The 22,927-nt window shown below is 34.3% G+C and overlaps 1 long non-coding RNA gene across 1 annotated transcript; it reads right to left on the bottom strand.

Annotated features, from left to right (window-relative positions):
- Positions 1 to 17,230: 17,230 nt before the first annotated feature.
- Positions 17,231 to 21,841, bottom strand: LOC123689494. The gene is made up of 2 exons (XR_006750458.1): positions 21,483 to 21,841; positions 17,231 to 17,381 (listed from the first exon to the last, which is right to left on the bottom strand). It is a non-coding gene; the product is annotated as an uncharacterized LOC123689494 (long non-coding RNA).
- Between the last annotated feature and the right edge of the window lie 1,086 nt (positions 21,842 to 22,927).

Here is a 22,927-nt window from a genome sequence, read left to right as displayed (position 1 = left end):
GATTACCTGTTTGCACAAGTTGCCGACATCCAATCATGTATTATGTAATGACCTGCAAGTGTTTGTCCAACTCCAAAATACTTATTTGTTTTGGCTGATGGTGGCCGAGCTTTATATGTTCTTCCCGATACAAAGGTTTTCCTTATTACAGCTTTTGTTCAATTCAATGTACAACCTCGTATGTTTTTTAAAGAAATTATCCTTAGATATTTGAAATTGTCTTAACTTATTCCTAAATGATACTTTCTTAGATCTAAGTGAAGATTACTGTACAAAAAAACCTTTTTTAAAATATAATGATTTATTTATAATTAATTGACCATGATTAATTTCTTCATCTAATCGCTAATGGTAAAGCTAATAACAAAAAAAGCTTTGACAGAGTTGACTAAAATTAATGAATATTTTTTTATTCATCTACAGTGGACTCTTAATTTAATGCGCGAAAGAGAAACTTGAACATCAAAGCAGGCTTTATCAAAATCCAAGAGAAAAAGAAACAAAAATAATAAATGAGCAATTTTATATAAGTGAAAAAATAGATTAAATTTCTATAACTTGGAATCTCTAAACGTTCGTAGAGCAAACGCCGACTTCCTTTTTAATGTAATTAAACGGTATTGTGGGTTTCCCGGAAACGGTAGTTCATATTATATTTACACAAGTTCCACGGATAGGGAGTCGTTTGTTCAATCGAAGATGCTTCCACACCACATCGTCGAACAAACGTTGGCAGAAACTCTCCACTTAATAGATTATGTCGCTACCATAATGGCATTGCACAGAGTTTTGACGTGTTTAACGGTTCTCTGGACTCTGCTTTGAGTATTATTAGGTCTCAGTACTGTTAATTCAAATAATTTAATTCTATTTATAATTTCTGTTTTTTTATGATTTCTTTTTGTACTACTACTTGCTGATCATGTCCATATATTATAGAACAAACACATATTGTCCTTATGTTAAGGTAAAAAAAAATTATTTAGACGCTTAATGGTCTTAAACTAAAAATAATGTAAACCATGGAAACTCATCCTCTTTGTGGTGAGCTTCGGTTGAAAGGCATCTTCACCGATTACCGATTGCGAGATTTAAGGACACTTAAATCTCGATTAGAAGGCGGGGTGGGGTATAAATAATAGAATAATATATTATATAAGTTATAGTGATTAAAATTCAGTGTAAATAATCACACAATAAATAATTATAAATGGCAGAATTAAAAATTAACAGTTAAATTAGCTACATCTAATAAACAAATTGAGAGAGAGAGTTTGAAAGTTTGTTCTGTCATATCGCGAATAATTACGGCTCCTTCTCACAATAGAGCCTCCGACCTGATTGATGGTACCGGAGATTGCATGTCAGGATTACATCGGCGGAGGATGTAAGGATTATTTAGCTGCTACCGGAGGGTTGAAAAACGTGGTTTCGGCGCAGCCTCCATGACGCCGAGACAAACGTTATCTAGTCGTATGACGGTGATTTCCTCATCCTTTAAGAGGATGAAATAAATATATTAAGTTGGAGAGTTTGGAGGTTATTGTTTTTTACGTTACATTTAGTATATATTTTCAAAACAAACTGTAGTTTATTCACAATATTACAAATAAGTGTAGTCTAAATTAAGTCAGTATTTGTGACTTAATAAACAGATATTATCAATGATTAAAACGGGCGACGAAGCGTCTCCAACCTACATTATTCAAAATCCAATCAGAGTAAAACATTCCACTTATTACTATAATCAAATAGGGACAATAGGAGGCTAACAAAGAGGCCGGGTTAAAAGGTAGTCGAAGTTCTTTCCGTTTAATAAACATACAGATCTCCTTTACCCGAGGGTAAATAAACGAATTACCGATCATCGCCGGGCCACATCTGGCACTTGGTGAATTATTTTGGCGAAATTCAATCATCTTCACTTAACCAGCTGGCTCCTCACTTTTTTATAGTTTAACTTTACTAGTGATCAACTTAAAGTTGTCACTAGTTATTTTATAACTTGGAAACTGTCTTAGAGGCCTTGTAAAACATTTTGTGCCAAAACGCTATCTATCTAAGACAGACAAATGAGCTCCTTAATTCTTAAAAATAATCTATATTCCGGGTAATTTGATGATTTTACAATCTAAGTTTAATAATTTCTGTAAAAATATTTGTATAATTTTACGAAAGAAAACAAAATGACAGCGCTTCTGAAGTTGGCGTGAAAAGCTCTTAAATTTCATCAATTGTCTAAGTGCTGTGACTTTCCCAGTGCTATCGCTCGAAAGCCATTCCCCAACTGCTATTATAAACTACTTATCTATTGCATTTCCTATCTCGTTGACTCTTCGAATTGGAGCACTCGCCCGAAAGTTCACGTGAGAATATTCGGAACTTTCAACTTGAGATAGGAAAGTATTACTGGACCAACTTGTTACGAGAGAATAGTATCTTCTTTCTCGACGCATTTTCATTTTTAATTAACATTTATCATGATTAATATTAGGAGTTTGCAAGACTGTTTTTATTTAGTTATTTACGTTGAATAACCATTATAGAGTCGAATACTTAATTAATATTGAGAAGAGAAATGTTTCACACGCTGTCCGTCCATTTAAAGTAGGTACCGGTCGCGGTGGTCAGCTTTATACACCTCGTGTAAAGAGTTTTGAGATGAATTCTGAGCTCGTGCGGAACATTCTAAGGGTAGGATCACGACAAAGTATTTTTATATAAATATTTTGGCCATTTAGTCGTTAAATTTACAAGGTTTAGCAAAACTGCAGTTTGAGAGTAAAATACACTTAGCAAAAGCCCGTCTAGGTACGTTCACATATAATTGATTTAGTTACGTTTAACTATTACCAGTATTTTCGTTAATTAGTTACGTTCGTAAATAGTTTTTTTTAATTGTAATTATTTACAATGCTTTGGAAAATCACTAAGAAGTTTTAACGGAGTCATTCCCTTAACTGAGAATTGTCTTTCGAAGCACGTTTTGGCTTATACTAGTAAATCACCTTCGAAAAATTCGAAGAGTAAAGCACATCACACTTTTAACTTTCACAATTACTTTTCACTCGGTTGCTATTTGGGGTATGGGCATTAATGACTTGAACGTAATTTTAATTAACTATGTCTTCGTGTGCTTTGCTAGGCGAAAATGTAGACGATAATTACAGCACTATTCGGTATATATCGGTAAGTGTACAACGGCAGACTGGATTTATTAAACGTCAGTTTGCAATTTATTGGCATATGGTTAATCTTCGCTACAATGTTATCAGCGCAGGTGCTCATGCTCCACGTAGCCAAGGATCTCGTCGAATTGATGTTTCGAGCCGGCCATTGTAGTTTCGGTTTGATTGACGTTTTAATTAATGCTATATACTGCATTCCAGATACTTCTGATAGTTCTGACCACATTCCAATTACAAATCGCTACTGATTGAATTTGGGCCGTCTATCTATCTATTACTCTGTGTGATTATGCTTTGGACACGAATGTAACATAAATGTAAAAATTGTCTGATAAATAGAACTTCTCTTTTGTAATACAGAGGTAAATCCTTCTGTCTTATCGTAGGAGCACAGTACCACGTGTGAAATACAGGATAAGAAACTTAGAGGTGTAACTAAGCTCAGATGATCACTCAGACGTGACGCGAAAAGTTTACGTGTATGAGGAGAATACGAAAATGACGTCTCGCGGAGAAAATGGCGGTTAAGGTATTTTTAACTTGATAACAGCTAAATATAGTCCATCTATTCATTATTTCCAATATAAATGAAATTATTTTAGTTTCAGTGCTAGTACGTAACCGCGTGATAAAAATATAATATTTCAAATCGACACATCAATAAGGTTTTTCAGCGAGTAAACCGAGTACGTTAACCATGAAAAGCCTTTTAAAATTCAAACACGGCATATTTCTATTTCAAACGGCGATAACAGACACCCGTCATACGTTTGGAATATCCAATCTGAAAAATCCAACTATAAAAAGAAAGAGAGCTGAGTTATCGATTTGCGAAACAACATGCCAGAAGATTTACATTTTATTCGCTAACGTAATATGATTTGTATAAAAGTACCTCACATATATCTCTATAGATAACGCTGTAAGGGCATCAGAGTTACAAAATGCTGCTTAGGTCTCGCGTAACACGTCGTATTTTAAGAAAATGATATGTGAATACAAAGCTTTTGCTAAATCAAAACTTTTGGTATATAGCGAACGTGTAAGGCAAGCATGTAGGTAGGTGTTACAGGCATTGTTAATTCTGAAAACGTAATGCTAGAATCATGCTCTTTTAACCTACTACATCCTCCAGAACTGCCTCATTTGTCAGAACTATCAGAAGCCCTAAGATATTTAATGGGAGAGTGTCGGGAGAATATTCGTTGCTCGTATTAAAAAGAGATTTATATATTCATTAATAAACTTCACTTTGTAGGGTAGCTATGTGATGCCAATCAGATGTTTAATAGTGATACGATTCTTAAGCATGCTACATTCAGCCTTCAAGCCTTTCTCTCCGCCTCTTCCTTAGGTATGGGGTGTTGTTTGTCTGATGCGACTCCTTTTAAAAGACATTTGCAAAATCCAATTAATTAACTCTAGAAGTAAACTAAATAATTTGTGTAGAACAATCTAGAAGTAAATAAGAATTCGTGCACTTTTACGCTGGTAGCACGTTTTTTTTTGTCCAAGTGAATAAAAAAGTTCACAAAAAATAAACTGAGTAAAAGGCAGATAGTGACACAAAATCGCACAAATGAACATGAAAAATACTTGTTTGAAGAATAAAATACAAAGTGGATCAATTCTAAGATCTTTGATTCGGATATTTGAATAAACACTGTTCTCGAGTATCCGTGCGTATTGATATAAGGATTTCAGAGTTCAAAGGCACCTTTGTGTCAGAGAAAAACTGCGTGCGCTGTCAGACCCGTATCAATAGAGGATTCTTCTCTGACCATCTTTACCTGTCGAATTTACAGTGAATTGCCTGTTAGATTTGTTAAAGTAAATAATTGTACTTTAATTTATTTGGGTCAATACAAAAAGTAAACGCTTTTTAATTTGTTATTATTTAGCTAGGACTTTTTGATTTCAACAGTCAGATAAAATTTGATGTAAAAAGATGTGTTTTGAAAAAAAAATCTTTATTCGTTTTAAGAGTAAATCTTGATGTATAACTTGCAATCACTCAACAATTGAGTACAATGTCCAATTACCGTGTGCCGTTCATATGTTTGTGTGTGTGTGTATGATGAGACTTTTTTTTTAAATAAGTAATGAGTTAGATAATTATATCTAATGTAATAACAATGAATAAAAGTATATAACTACTGTTCCCGGTTATATTAGCTTTAAATGGGTCAAAGGATCAGGTTACCTCCTAGACGATATTTTTTTTCCATTTAAATAAGCCTAAAAATAAAATCTGTTAAAGAAAAATAATGAGTTGAGAAGACTTCAATAGCGATTAGGCGCATTTGAATAAATTAGTGGTTATTATTTACTTTTCAATTACTACGTACGTTGAGGTATATGATAACAAAATTAGAACTTTAAACTTCTAAGCACTAATTGTACTACATTTTCTGAACGCGAGAAAGGAATACAGACTTAGTACTTGAGAGTTGACTTTAGAGTTCTAAATGACTCGAAACTTTGAACTTGAGATTGCAGTTAGAAGCAGCATCGATACACAATTGACTACGCTACTACGGCTAAATAAAATTATAAATACAGTGCCTTGTAGATTTATGACTTCGATTGAAATATAAAAAAGATTAGTGTACAACTTCCTTACTAGTGTACATCTTGTGTAACAAATGAAATTCCATTAAATTTACATTCCATCATGGATTATCTATCCAACTATGTAAACCACTGTCCATAAATATCAAGTCAGACGCTTAGTTAACTCACAAAGTGGCCTCAATGCTGTCTTGTATCGGTTACTAGAACGGGAATTCTAGTGCTGCAGAGAAGAGCTAAACAAATGTTGCATTAAAAATGGAGCATTTTAAGCCCAATTAAAATTAGTATGTCATATGATAATCGCAGCTATGATAAAATGAACTGTAATAAGGAGTATTGTCTAAAGACAATATTTTCAATTTGTAATATACTATAGACGTCGTAAACACGCACACTACACTTCTCACGGAAAATAAATGTCCTCAAAATGTCAAGAGGAAAGCCAAATATATTCACGAATCATGTTTTATTGGCACATATATTATTTTTTCGACATTAAAACATAATTCACTCTGGGAAATAACAATCCAATTCTTTGAAGACATCTTTAAACTTATTTAACAGATTAACTTAAATCTTTTATGTTCTTTTTTCTGGCATGGTTCGTGTTGTTTTAGGAAAATAATTTAAACCCCTTGTGCGTATGTATTATGCGATATGTTTTTAATGACTTTATAATTTTTGTAAATAGCAACTAAAATAATAATTTATTGTGATTATTATTTTATTTTGACGAAATTAGATGATCAATATTAAATTTACAATTACAAAACATTTCATAAAGAAATAAAGATTCCTTATAATTATTGTAAGGACTGTTTATGTATGCATGTGTTGGTACATTAGACTAGATTCGAATTAATAATTGAAAATGGTTAAGTACCTTTAGTACTGCTCTTACCCTCAGCTATTACCAGCCAATTACATATTCAACACTGCAATAGGCATTAATATGGAAGCAATGGGCTAATCGATCTTTAGCACATATACATAATATTAATGTATTATTCTACTTAATGTTATGGCAAAAAAACAAGTTTTGTAATTGGTTCGGTGGATGTGAAAATCTGCTTCGCCTTCTCAACTAGTCAATTTGAACTATTTTCATATTGTCATAAGACTACAAACGGTACCGCGTAATACGTATATTATGACATTTATGATGACATCGTTTAGAGCAACATACCGATTATTTTAACCAAAATCAAAGGTCCCGGCTGAATTCTCACAGCTTGAGAGCGGAATTCCAAACAATGTTTGGCCGCGGAATATGTTGTATCACTCTCGACAATTTTAACCATTTGGAAAAAGAGCGAAAAAATTCATGAAAATGAAACGAGTCAAAGCAACGAGCATACGAAAATTGAGGAGACCATTCCTTCAACAACAAGCAAACGATTTTGCTCAGCGTTTTGGTGAAGACTTCGTTTGCTCGTCTACTTGGATTCAACGGTTCCGGGCTAGGCACGTTGTATCGTCGGAGGGAAAATGTGTGATGAAGCTGCCAGTATTGATGATGATGAAGAGGACAATATTTCTTGGGCTCAATTAGCCCAAAATTGAAGACCTGCTTGATCTACTGCTGAAGCAGAGGAGTTTATGGATGCGGATAACTCTATTGCAAGTTGTGCGGAAGATATTGTACAAGAAGTTCAAGTGGCGAACCCGAAGAAACTGAGGAACAATTTACAGTACCAACCTCGAATGATGATCTTAGTGCTGTAATTGTATTACTAAAAAGTGTTCTTTCTAAAAATCATGAGTATATTAATCACACATTCAATAAGAAGTATAAACTTAATAACGTCATCGGCTGTTAAAATGATCAGTTTTTACGCCCAAATATGAGAAGTCCTGTCTGTACACACAGTACAGAACACAGTGCAGTTGGTTAATATTCATGACAACATACGGCATTAAAAATAATATTTACTTCATCCATTGGAGAATGAACCTCCTGACCTCCTCTTAGCTCCTTTATCAGACTTGACATTCTTTGATAACGTTTTGGTTTCTACCTCTACAATCGGAACCCGTCCAGTTCTAAACTCCTCTTTAATGAAAAAGATTTCCTTCCTTCGTATGCATTTAAATAATATATACCCATATAGATAAGAATAAGAATATAATTGTGATACGAACTCGAACCAGTGATTCAGAAACATTAATTTATTTATTCATGATTATTTTCGACACTCGATACCGCGTTATCTTGCGTTAAATTACAGATAATGTTTATTCTATCTCATAATCGTATTTTTCTTACATTCCCCGAAATATAAGGAAACATTGGCTCAGAATAATCTTCCATCCCTAATATGAGTGTGCAAACGTCCTTAACGGTTTCATTAGGTTATATTAGCCGACTGCGAATATTTTCATTTTCATTATCCTAAAACCGATTTAACATTTATTCATTGAAGCCGAATTAAAAAATCGAATGATGATGATTATAATTTAATTTTGAATTTTATAAGTACATTGTGATACCGAATTGAGTAATTATTAAATTATTTTCATTCTAATTTTATTTGATGTATGGACGTGTTCTGGGCTAAACGCTTGTCATATGAGCATTCTAATTTAACTAAGAAATCGCGTTGCCACTCAGTAAAAGGGAAAAGGATAAACTAACATTTAAATAATATATTATTTTTAATTTGATAACAGATATTATGTAAGAATGAGGTAGGTAAGAATTGAGAACCAGATAAAGTGGGATCTTTTTAAACAATTTAGGTATTTGTGTGTACATATATGGGTATATATGTGGGGTATATGTGTATTGCGTATATATGAAATATACGCGATACACATTTCTTTAAGACATACGGTCGGTTTGTATTCAGTATTTGGTGCAGTTAAACAGGTATACGGTGCATATATTAGGTTAACGAGCCACGCCTTTGATCCACCATTCCTTTGCTACTCTGCGACCTGATTGAGAACAGCGTATGAAAATGTAAGGAACATTTTTCATACATTTAAATCGTTCAGAGGAAAGCTTCGGACTTAAGATTGGTTTGTGTAACGTTTTATAAAATTTAAGGTAAGATTTTTTAAAGAAATCACAAACATCGAGAAATAAAACTTTGTTCATACATTATATTTATAGGCTAGTCATCTTTTAACAAAATGATTTTCGTAAGACTTGGGTCTAAAAGTAAAAGTTGAAAGATATTTCAAAGTTAAATTGTTAATTCAATTCTTTATTTAATTAAGAATGCGGTTCCATGCGGTGCTCGAACGGACTGAAATTTGTTTTTAATAACTTATCCAAAGAAAACGTCTCTCAAGACAAAGTTGCCACACAAATCCTTTGAAAAGTTACAAAGTTGGAACCTGAAAGTTTGGGTCACGGTTTGAATTCCAAGTTAATTAACTGTTAAGGCTTGCAAACCAAATCTTGTGTTCATTTTGTAAAACATGCCTATTTTATTCGCTACATCCACACTGGTGCTGTCTATGTGTTATTACCTTAGGCCTTACGCCACCTTTACTTAAGGCTTGAACAGTGCTCAAATCGGTCAACTAGCCCTAGTTTAAATTAAATTGTTGGAAGAACTGTCGCTCATATGCATTTGAAAAAAATATATATTGTGGGTTGAAGCCTACTGTATCGATTGATAAAATCAAAAAAGATAAAAGCAATACCAATTTCCCAAAAAGAAATTTACCATCGAACCGTAGATTAGACATAAATTACAAATTCGCTCCAAAACGGTTTATGCGATTTATTTTAATCTTACACGTATTATTAGATATAGCATATATTATTATTTTGATAAAAAAAAATTTGTATTAATTCGTTTCCTGGGCATGGAAAGTAATAAAAGGTAAATAAACTCAAGCGCAATGGGCTTCCTCCCGCAATTTCACACCCGCGAGCCCTGCATGCGGCCTGTCTTCACTCTTCAGTCCACCTCAACGCTTTGCGACGGGAGGACTACGCTTGTGTGTCGAAGCCAATAATAATTAAATATTTGCGTATTTTAGTTTTTACCCGCGGATTTTTTTAGAAATGCCAAAATATAAAAAGAAATATCAAGTGAGGCGAGGACATGAACTTCGGAAATTATTGTATGTTATAAGTATATGTATATAAGTACCTACCCAAACAAAACTCAAATTTAGAGTTGTCAAGTTTCAAGTGCAACTTGTACAACCAAGTAAAATAAGTTGCTGAACCTGATACCTGATAGAATCTGAAAGTGGGTACTGGATCTCGAGGATGGTAAGCAGTAGACATACCGTCATTGAGCTCGTTGTAATCAGCTCAGCGAGACGATACTAGAAATGTGACTAAATTAATCTGATGATGGACTCCGAAGGTGGGTACTGGGTCTCGAGGATGGCAAGCAGTAAACATACCGTCATTAAGCTCGTTGTAATCAGCTCAGCGAGACGATACTAGAAATGTGACTATATGAACCTGATGATGGACTCCGAAGGTGGGTACAGAGTCTCGAGGATGATAAGCATTAGACATACCATCATTGAGCTCGTTGTAATCAGCTTAGCGAAACGATACTAGAAATGTGACTATATGAACCTGATGATGGACTCCGAAGGTGGATACTGAGTCTCGAGGATGGTAAACAGTAGACATACCGTCATTGAGCTCGTTGTAATCAGCTCAGCGAGACGATACAAGAAATTTGACTATATGAACCTGATAATGGTCTCCGAAGGTGGGGACCGGATCTCGAGGATGGTAAGCAGTAGACATGCCGTCATTGAGCTCGTTGTAATCAGCTCAGCAAGACGATACTAGAAATGTGACTATATGAACCTGATGATGAACTCCGAAGGTGGGTACTGGATCTCGAGGATGGTAAGCAGTAGACATACCGTCATTGAGCTCGTTGTAATCAGCTTAGCGAAACGATACTAGAAATGTGACTATATGAACCTGATGATGGACTCCGAAGGTGGATACTGAGTCTCGAGGATGGTAAACAGTAGACGTACCGTCATTGAGCTCGTTGTAATCAGCTCAGCGAGACGATACAAGAAATTTTACTATATGAACCTGATAATGGTCTCCGAAGGTGGGGACCGGATCTCGAGGATGGTAAGCAGTAGACATGCCGTCATTGAGCTCGTTGTAATCAGCTCAGCGAGACGATACTAGAAATGTGTTATATGAACCTGATGGTGGACTCCGAAGGTGGGTACTGGGTCTGATTTACTCTGATTTCATTTTCGGGCTTAGATATAACATGCTGCACTCGTAGGTTTCAGAACCAAGAAAAATATTTAAAATTTCAACTGGAAGACGAATCGTTGAAATTGATTATTTTTTCAATAAACTCAAAGAAATATAGTGGTATTATAGTAAATATTACCTAATATTTATTTAATATTAAATATTAATAAGTTCATATAGTCACATTTCTAGTATCGTCTCGCTGAGCTGATTACAACGAGCTCAATGATGGTATGTCTACTGCTTACCATCCTCGAGATCCAGTACCCACCTTCGGAGTCCATTATCAGGTTCATATAACACATTTCTAGTATCGTCTCGCTAAGCTGATTACAACGAGCTCAATGATGGTATGTCTACTGCTTACCATCCTCGAGATCCAGTACCCACCTTCGGAGTCTATCATCAGCTTCATATAGTCACATTTCTAGTATCGTCTCGCTGAGCTGATTACAACGAGCTCAATGATGGTATGTCTACTGCTTACCATCCTCGAGATCCAGTACCCACCTTCGGAGTCCATTATCAGGTTCATATAACACATTTCTAGTATCGTCTCGCTGAGCTGATTACAACGAGCTCAATGACGGTATGTCTACTGCTAACCCTCCTCGAGATCCAGTACCCACCTTCGGAGTCCATTATCAGGTTCATATAGTCACATTTCTAGTATCGTCTCGCTGAGCTGATTACAAGGAGCTCAATGACGGTATGTCTACTGCTTACCATCCTCGAGACCTAGTACCCACCTTCGGAGTCCATCATCAGTTCATATAGTCACATTTCTTGTATCGTCTCGCTGAGCTGATTACAACGAGCTCAATGACGGTATGTCTACTGCTTACCATCCTCGAGACCGAGTACCCACCTTCGGAGTCCATCATCAGGTTCATATACTCACATTTCTAGTATCGTCTCGCTGAGCTGATTACAACGAGCTCAATGACGGTATGTCTACTGCTTACCATCCTCGAGACCGAGTACCCACCTTCGGAGTCCATCATCAGGTTCATATACTCACATTTCTAGTATCGTTTCGCTGAGCTGATTACAACGAGCTCAATGACGGTATGTCTGCTGCTTACCATCCTCGAGATCCACTACTCACCTTCGGAGTCCATCATCAGGTTCATATAGTCACATTTCTTGTATCGTCTCGCTGAGCTGATTACAACGAGCTCAATGACGGTATGTCTGCTGCTTACCATCCTCGAGATCCACTACTCACCTTCGGAGTCCATCATCAGGTTCATATAGTCACATTTCTAGTATCGTTTCGCTGAGCTGATTACAACGAGCTCAATGACGGTATGTCTGCTGCTTACCATCCTCGAGATCCACTACTCACCTTCGGAGTCCATCATCAGGTTCATATAGTCACATTTCTTGTATCGTCTCGCTGAGCTGATTACAACGAGCTCAATGACGGTATGTCTGCTGCTTACCATCCTCGAGATCCACTACTCACCTTCGGAGTCCATCATCAGGTTCATATAGTCACATTTCTAGTATCGTTTCGCTGAGCTGATTACAACGAGCTCAATGACGGTATGTCTGCTGCTTACCATCCTCGAGATCCACTACTCACCTTCGGAGTCCATCATCAGGTTCATATAGTCACATTTCTTGTATCGTCTCGCTGAGCTGATTACAACGAGCTCAATGACGGTATGTCTGCTGCTTACCATCCTCGAGATCCACTACTCACCTTCGGAGTCCATCATCAGGTTCATATAGTCACATTTCTAGTATCGTTTCGCTGAGCTGATTACAACGAGCTCAATGACGGTATGTCTGCTGCTTACCATCCTCGAGATCCACTACTCACCTTCGGAGTCCATCGTCAGCTGATGATGATGACTCGGTTTCGGTATTTTAGCAATACTGACATTAAAAAGTTTTAACCTCAGAACGAATTAAACATGTAAAAAAATCATGTAGGTATGTACTAGTTAAATAATTGGCAGCCACCATTTTTTCTAGACCAATATTTATTCATAAATTTTTATATTTAGCTAATAATTGGTTTCGTATTCACGTAGTTTTGTTAGACTATTCACTATTTTGTTAGACTATTCACTATTTTGTTAGACTAGATGGCGTTAGTAAATTATTGTTTGTAGTAGAGGTCAAATCCTCAAAGTCATCGGCGTATGTTAGAGTCTTAAATAGAATCGCCTCGTACGTTTTGATAATTTACAACTTGTATAAAGCATGTTTTAACACAGGACTACTCAAGTAGCTAAAGTATTTGTAACAACTTATACAGATATACTTTTTCTGTCGTTGATTTACTTAAATCCATTACAAAAGGAGCCGAGTTTCATATATAAATAATCAGTATAATAAATAATCAAACAACAACTGCTGATGTTTTAATAATCATACGATCTTTTGCAATCAATGTTTTCTTCGTGGCATAAGCCATTTGGTACAATACATGCAAAACAAAATTATGTTGTCATAATATTATGCACTTATAGATAGTCTATAGATGAACTTATTAAAGATGTTTAAATTACTTATATCCAATTCAAGTTAGTTTGTCTCGAGCATGGCTGGACTGATCTGGCTAATTATGATCTTTAAATATTTGTGGACGCTCAAAGGTTTAACGGCATAATAAAACAAACAAAACAAAAACATAAGCATATATATTATTATTATTAACATATATTATAGATAGAAGATTTATTGTAAATGAGGTTGAGGTTTTTATTGGCTGTTATCGTAAATCTTTAATTTTTAGTCCTTAGCCGATATTGGTTATTTTTTTTGTAAGGTTAAGTGAATTAAAGAATAGTGTAGATTAACAATTCGATGTTTTTTTACATACGATAAACGGGAAAACGTCGGGTCGGCTAGTAGTCCGCTAAGTATAAATACAAATGTTATACATTCGCAACATAAATGAAAATAATGGTCGAACGTGAATCCAGCCATAAGTGAACTTGTTTAATCCGTACATCAATCAAATAATACACGTGTGGATCGATCAGCGAAAGTTTTTGGCTGATCAAAAGCGGTGTTCCTTGCTTTTAGCGTACTCGAGTTGACGTGACTTTGATAAATTATTTGCTTACGTAACAATTCCAATGTTACAAATGCCTTGTCTGTTTATTCATAATTTTGCTATAAATTGTCTTATTTTGTATGAGCGTTGTGATATAATTTTTTACATATACGGACCACTATTTTAAAATATTTTATATTTAAAAATAGTACAATCAATTTTCAAGATGAATATTGCTTAATCAAAATGTAACGTTCAGACGTATTTCTACCTAAGCTAGAGAACCAATATTTGAGAAAGCCTTTTTCTGCAATAAATTTTGTTAGAAATTTAGTTTTAGCAGAATGTGATCTATAAAAACACGAACTATAATATGGTATATAGATTAAAGATACCTAAATCTGAATATCTAAGCTCCAGTTTGAATAATAAACACTTCTAAACCAAACATAAACAGAGACCGATTTGATAACAAACTGCTCACGAAGCTTGAAATAGCACATTGACTGATCCTAGATTATAAAAAAGTCAGACCATAAATTAAAGCAACAAAAAGCTGTTGCGATAGTACATCGTCTTATTGTAAATGGCATAAAAGTATATTCTGAGTGAAATATATGTGTTTAATAGCTATGATGATATATACGGAATATTACCTTTTTAATAAGTTTTAGTTGTTTTGACGCCGTGATCTAAATAAGTGCTCTTTTGTGAGAGTCCCGCCTGTGTTTTTGTATGATATTTAACTTTTTACATTGTTGGCTGATGTTGAGGATTGTTAAGAGTGAAACTTTCCAACTAAATTCGTTTATTTTGAACTGGAAACAATCAATGCGTGGCAAAAACGAAGATTGCGAAGATCTCGTCTGGATCTTCTTGAAGTCAACGAGTCGACAAAGTTAGTTTTGGAATTGAGTTAAGATCCATTAACTATTCGCGGTTTAATTTTCTCTGCGATGAGGTTTTAATTTTACTTTCCTCGAGTTGTTTCATTTTGTACCTCGATCCCCTTTTGGCAGAACTTTATATTGTGAGCACCGTTTCACTGGCTGCCTAATAATCGTCGGTTGGAAGATCAAAAAGATATTTATTAAGTTGTTTTGAAACCATTCAAAAAATTGATCATGTTAATATCATAATTTGATCTCATGAGAAAGATACCATGAACATATTCAAGGATTCATAGGTGTGGTGATCCGATTGCCCAGAATTGTAGCTGTCAGACCATAGAACGTGTCAACTCTACCAAATATCTTGGAGTTACAGTGGACCAAAGGTTATCATGGCACTTACACATCGAAACAATTATGGCCCGGGTTAGAAAACTTATTTGGATATTTAAAAACTTACGCTACGTCATGCCCGCGTCATTGCTTAATAAAGTTTATCTAGCCCTGGCTCAATCTATTATAATATACTGCATTCCCGTATGGGGAGGAGCAACTAAAACTAAGTTTTTAGATTTAGAGAGATCTCAAAGGGCCCTTATTAAAGTAATGAACTACAAACCATATAGATACTCTACCGATGACCTTTACAGAAATAGTGGCTTTTTGAGCGTTAGAAAATTATACATTTTGCATATCACCCTACGTATGCACAAAACACTACCATTTAGTCCAGGTAAACTAAAGAAGAGACGTAAAGATATTGTAGCATACGCCCCACGCGTGCACACAGTTTTTGCTCAACGTCAATATACTACACAGGCTGCCTACATCTATAATAAACTGAATCAGAAATTAAATATATATCCGATGTTATTATATAATTGTAAGAATACCGTAACTGGGTGGTTGAAAACTATCACATATGAAGAAACAGAATTAATTTTGACGAGAATCAGATAAACACACACACACACACACAAACACACACACACACGCACGCAAACACACACACACACACACACACGCACACAAACACACACACACACACACACACGCACACACAAACACACAAACACACACACACACACACACACACAAACACACATGCACGCACTCACACGCACGCACGCAAAGACCGTGCGTTATTATTTGTTTAATTTAGTTAGTTTTTAATTCAAAAATAAATAAATAGAAAAATAATATATTTTGTAACTAAGTTTGTCAAGTCATATTTCAGTTGTTTTGGTCCAAACATTGTAATCTATAATTTAAGGGAAGTTGCGAGGTTGCTCCATCACAAGTATTATTTAACTTACTGGGGCTACCTCAATTTTACATGTATGTTAATGTTTGTGATTCAATAAAATACTTTTTACTTTTTTACTTTTTTTTTACTTTTTAAGGATGTTTTAAGTTTATTCTGAAACTGTACTTTTATGTGGCGTTCCTTTACAACATCACTAGTTCCTTAAAGCCGGAGGAAAGATTTTTGATTCCTTATTCCCTTCCTAAAAAATGACGTTTTTACACTTATTTATTTAAATTAAATTGATAAAAAGATAATTTAACTGTTATAACTAAGGTTAAGGACTCACAAAGCGGTTTTACCCGCGCGCAAGAATTGTTAAATGTAAAATTAATTATTTACAAGTAATAGGCCTTCACAAATACTTTTATTTTTAAGCGTCATTTCAATTTATATCATAGGTCGTGACCAAATCCTTAGGGCTTGGTTTTAAATAATGTTTACTATGCTAATAGTTAAGAGATAGCTCGTGCCGTAGATATTTCAAATTCTGCATCTGACATTTTGCGAGGTGAAAAAAGCTCAAAATGTATGAGGTTGGACGGTTCTAATAGCACATGTTCGTGAGTATCCCGTTGCCAAGTTCAAGTTAAGATATCGCCACACTCACAGATAATTATTAATTTCTCTTCAGTCATGTAACCTAACTTACGGCTCACTTTAAGTAAAGTGTTTTCCGCCGCCCATGGGCATCAGCAACATCAGGAGGTTTGCATGTACGTTGCCAAAAATTCATACTATACACAACGCAATATCGGCCACATTTTTCAGAACAATGAACGCAAAAAGCAAATCGGTCCGCGTCCAATTTCGATAACGTGTAGCTTTGAAACTTCTCACGTGTGAAATGTATCAAAGTCGACAACGAAAATGTTTTTGTTTGTTTTTGCCAAATAATTGTTTTGCAAAAGTCATTGACAGGATTACTTTAAGCATGATATTGACATATATGCTTATGAAATTGAAAATAATGACGGTTTGACGGACAGCAGAATATATGGAGTTCAATAAATTCAAAGATTTTTTATTCTAAATATATTGAAATCGAAATATATGAATCGCAATATATTGAAAGGTACATTTTTCACAATATAAAAGTGCCGAATTTCTTGACGAATTGCTCCAACGTCATTTCACTCGATATTTCTTTTTCGCATTTTTTTCTACGTTAGTAATTCTCGATATAGTTTTTACGAGACACCTGCAATTGAAAAAAAGATAATTTTACAAAATATAATGAATAAATAATAATTTATCTGAAGGCACATCTAAGGCATCATAAAGAACTTCTGTTCGCACAAACACAGTCATTCATCGAGATGACCTGCCACATTTATTTTGGAGGAGTCATGTATATAGGAAGGAATAGCACAGACACATAGTAGACCACTATTTAGTTAATTCCTTGTTATCGACTACACAAATAAATGAAATGATGTAAATTGGGACTTGAATTATTATCAATTCGAGGTGTAATCTTTTGTGTAAGTAAATATATATTATGTATATTAAGGCATTTGTGGCCTGATTATTATTTCGTTTCCAGGATAGCAAATATTATAGATAGATACATAGTATATAGTAAGGGGAAGCGCTTTAATAAATAAACTTATGCAACTTCAGGTTCTAAATGTAGTTAAACAAACTATTAAAACTTTATACAAGGCTTAATCAGTAAATAGACAGCGCATATTAAATAATTTTTATATATTATATTAAAACTCTAATACTAATATTAGTATATTTTTATATATTATATTAAAACTCTAATACTAATATTAGTATATTTTTATATATTATATTAAAACTCTAATACTAATATTAGTATATTTTTAGGCATTCCTTTTTAGGCTTATTACGATTATAGTGATCTGTTTAGTTATAAAGTACGAGTAAAGCTAAGCTTTGATGTAAACGTATTCTCAACTCAGTGATCGTAGTTCATTGAATATCGATATTGCGAAGAATGTGACTTATCTCAAGCAATACTTCATCGCTACACGTATATTTTAATAAAATATCGCATACTTTACGTGGCACAAGTTATATTTTAAGAATATTGGAAATTGAAAATGTTCATAGATATTCTTAATACTTTGACGAAGATAAATTTGTATTTGCTACTGCACTATCAGATATGGTTGCAGCCGTATGAACAAAATTACGTCCTTTAACAAAATACCACTTCAGTTTTCTGGTAATTATTCAAAAACCGTTGCCTAAAGAAAATAGTATGTCGTAATGTGCTACATAATTAATTTTTAATCTTCGCCAGATAATAAACACCTACCTCGACGTTAGATAGGGATTTATGCGGCAATAACCGGACTCGCCTGGAGCCTGGAGCCGCTCCAGACGCCGAATCTATTTGCTGACATAAAAAGAAAATAGCCCACTGGAAATTGTGGATTTTTCACTTCACTATATTCTGCCGTAAAAAGCATGCTTTGGCACTTCACAATGTGTTTTGTCTTTTATAAATATTTATTATAATTTTATTTATCATTCATCGCCTTGCCCGAGACAGAAAAAGTGCATCGATTATAATATCTATATTCTATATCTCTTACATTCCAAACTTAAAATAAGAAGGAAAAATTTCAACAAAACCTCTTTTTCGGAATTTTCAGGTTTACGATAGAGAGAGAGAGTAAAGTTATTTTTAAGTAAATTTAAGAATAGTGTCAAACGTCATTCAATTAAGTCAGTAGAGGTTTTTAATTTTAGCAATAAAGTCAATTTAGGTTAATACGTTTTTATCAAATTTATGTTAATAAATAAACTTCTATATACAAGTCGATAGAAAACTAACATACCGGTAACCAAAACAGTTTATAAGTATGAAGTCAACACCAGCTCAGGTACCAGGAATTTGAATGCCCTCCATCCATGAAAGCCGTCCACGGATAAATTTCATTAAATCGTCTGCGTTAGTTTGGTTTAAACCGTCCAAGCGTAATTTTAACAAATTTTTAACGTAAAAACATTTACTGGGTCAAAATTAATATTAAGCTCAAAGCATTTACGTGTCCATGGAATACGTTGCGTTTCGTTTCGCGAAACCACAACGTGTTTTTAAAGTTTGTTATAACGGGGTCATACATTGGTTCTGTTATCGACCATCTTCTACTACATGACATCTGACGAAGTAACAAAGCTCTTAAGCTGTACTTACTGATAGTTACTCATTGCTACAAATTGTAGATTCTGACGTAAAATTTATTTCAAATTATTTAATATATTATGCGTAACGAAACTAAAAAAGGCGTCGTTTTAAAGAAATATATGACGAAAATCTGACACGTCAGAAATGCTACCTATTTCACGAACTATACCTTTTTTTTATAGAACAGGGGGCAAACGGGCGGGAGGCTCACCTGATGTTAAGTGATATCGCCGCCCATGGACACTCTCAATGACAGAGGGCTCGTAATTAATATAATTAATCAAAAAATAAAATCTGTTAACCAAATTAATATTTTCTTACTGAAAGATTCCTTCCTTCCTTTATAGATTTCGCCCGTTGTTACACGACAAGTACGTAAATTACAGACAGCCCAGAATCCATCCAATTTATGTGCGCCACAGGAGTGCGGCTGCCACCGGCCGTGTTCAAACTCACATAATTCTACTGCTCTACTATATTACTGACCGAGAGATCTGCTTCAGGATAGGCTAAAGACATGTCCCTTATATATGTTATTTTTGTATAATAGTGCATTATGGGAGTGATGAAAGATAACAGAAAAGTATCCAAATTTTAAAATAAAATAAGACAACGAGAAAATGCCATCAAATAACAATAACACACCGCTGCATCTGCTTCATGTCTAATAGAAGAATATAATGTGTAAATATAATCAATTCAATCCTTGATAACACTAACTCATACCAAATTAAATTAAACAACTAGTCTGGCCATAGGTTCCGTTACAAATGAAATGCATTTATTAAACCATTTCAATATTTTGAATTCGAAGAACGTAAATTATTTTCTTTTGATTTTGCGCCATTTCACATTACCATTTTTTCGTGTTAATTATCAATATAGAATGGGGTGTTATAGAAAATTGCATTGCGCCTTACACAAAGTGGATGTGAAGGCATCGGTCATATTCACACACACAAAAGCTTGGTATCAGCCGTATGTTCATATATCGTACTATCAACATACAAAAACACTTAGTCTGTCAAAGACCAGAAAAATTGGGGCGGGCCGCATACCGTTAAAACAATGAATTGAATGTTATAAATGAAGATTCCCGCTGAACAAGCCCTGAAGCTCGGTGCTTATATGTGATATAATTTGGGTTGAAACCAAACAAACCAGAATATTGTTTTTTGCTGAGAATTTAATAAATAATTTTTCTCAGAGCTTAGCCGGGCTATGTTTATGTTTAATATGGGATAGGTTTTATGATCAAGCGTCTTTGCTTGGTAAAATAAGTTTCAGTCGTTAACGTTTTCAATGTTTGAAGGAACACTAAATTTAACCCTAAAGCTGAATTGTTTTAGATTCCTGAATATTAAAAAATGTGTCAGTAAAAGTCAGAAGTCGGCCATGCTGCAACTAGTGTGCCCAGACGTCTAATGACTCTTCCATTATTATTATTATATATGTAATTAAATATACGAACGCAGTTCTATAAAATAAATATTAATTAGTCTTTTCATTACATACCCAACTACTAATTCAATAGGCTTAAAGATTTATCATGAAAATAACAGGGAAGGAGCAGAGATCGAGGCTGCCAATGACAGTGGTGTCAGGCGCCGCGGAGAGTGTACACAGAGTTGGACAACTTCGATTAACGAGTTTTCAAGTTTTAGTGGAGTTGTAATCGCATAAGAATTTACGTCCTTGCCAAACTTTATTGGTGATTTAAAGAGTCCCCCTTCTTAGTAATCGTGACGGGTTTAGTACCGAAGACATTATTGTTTAACTATGTTATAATATAATCTAATCTAATCGTCTGGGTAAAAAAAGCTTATACAATATGCGTTGATAGATACAAATAAATGTAACTTGATCAATTCAATTGTGATTTCCAATTACCTTCTTCCCTATATCGAACAACACAAATACAATTAAAATTTTCTTTTGAAAAATGCAACCATTCCGACACTATTTTCTTATGACGATGTCACGTTCAATTATAGTCAGTAAACCGACTTCACAGACAACCGATTTTTTTATACACAATTTGAATCCAAGCAGAAGCATTGTTTAGATATTACTTCTCAAAACTAACTTGTTCGAACAGGGATAGTAATTATTTTTATGTGTTAAATATATACCTACCTTTAGAGGGCTTACCAGGAAAAACATCTTTTATTTGATCAGCGAACTCATTGATGCCAAAGAGGCTCAAATCGCAAAACTCAGTTGCTTTATTGATATGTTGTAATGTTTTCTTGAATGCTTCGTAGTGGATCCTTCTATCCTCTCTGTTCTCATATACTCGGTTATGTTCTCTTGTAAATTTTTCGAATAATTGAGGAGCGTCATTAAGGTCATATAACGGTCTTTTAACTTCAACATTAGCAAAACACAAATTAGTTATGGCAGCAATGCAAAATATAAGACGCCGCATTATACTATGTAAATTTGCCCGTTGTAATCACAAATGAATCAGAATAAGAAGTAGATTTTACTTTTGCTGTATACAATTAGTATCAGGTAATTGCCGATAAATCTACAATACAAAAACGTGGCAAATCGATTTCCCCGCTCTTAGTTAATTTACTAGCGTTATCGGCTTTCAATAACTATACCTACTAATGACCGAATACCATCTAAAATTTTTATAACTTTAAATCTATAATATGAATGTGTGATCAGATAGACTCACATGGTCTTCAAGTAAATTGAAGAGGGAAAAAATTAAAAACGTTTTTGCCACTGTAGGCCTAAACTTTATGTAATTTTAATATCGTCCTTCTATACCAATATATATATATATATATATAATACTAAAGCAATAAATTCTATATATTAAACAAAGCACAAGTTCGCCGCTAGCCAAGAAGCTTGGAACCACACACACTGGAAGCATTGATTACAAATTGAAAGCTAGTAATATGTTCATGTAGTGCTGTAGATAAACATCAGTTTAATTCAGGCCACCGCAGACCACGTCAAATCACATGCAATGTTGATATTGAAACCGCACATTTGGCTTAAATATCTATGTTATACCGCTCAATATCTATGTTATATCAATTTACACCGCTCTTCTACGAGCATATTTTAATATTCTCCCAATCCTATAAATGGGTTTTATTAAAGCTTAATGAATTTAATACCTGCACTCTTTTCGCAATGGAGACCGATATCTAAGACCATGTAGTATGTACTTAACAGCTGTGGCTGTTTGGCGAAGGATTAAGCCAATGACTGTCTTCCTTAGACCCCACTGCCACCAGTCTTGCGGGGTTTGTAAATTGTGATCTTATAAATTTTCGAATTCAGATTTACAAAAAGGACCACCCCAGTTCATTTGAAAGTTGACGCTGAAATGTAAACACAAGCCTGGAATAGATACTTACCACGCGAAAAAAATCAAATGATTTATTTTCATTAGACATATTTACAGGCACTTGTGAAACTCAAGATTAAAAAGTTAAAAAATATTTAAGAGTAATAATAGTTGCACCTTCCAAAAGGTATGGAGCAGAATGGGAAAACTTCAACTCAAAAAAAACTTCTAACTCTTTTAAAATAGTTTTTACAATATTTTGTATACA

The sequence above is a fragment of the Pieris rapae genome, chromosome 10 (assembly GCF_905147795.1).
Source record: "Pieris rapae chromosome 10, ilPieRapa1.1, whole genome shotgun sequence".
NCBI classification, from domain to species: Eukaryota; Metazoa; Arthropoda; class Insecta; order Lepidoptera; family Pieridae; genus Pieris; species Pieris rapae.
The sequence above is the reverse complement of the archived record's forward strand: the minus strand, read 5'-3'. Positions and strand labels throughout refer to the sequence as shown.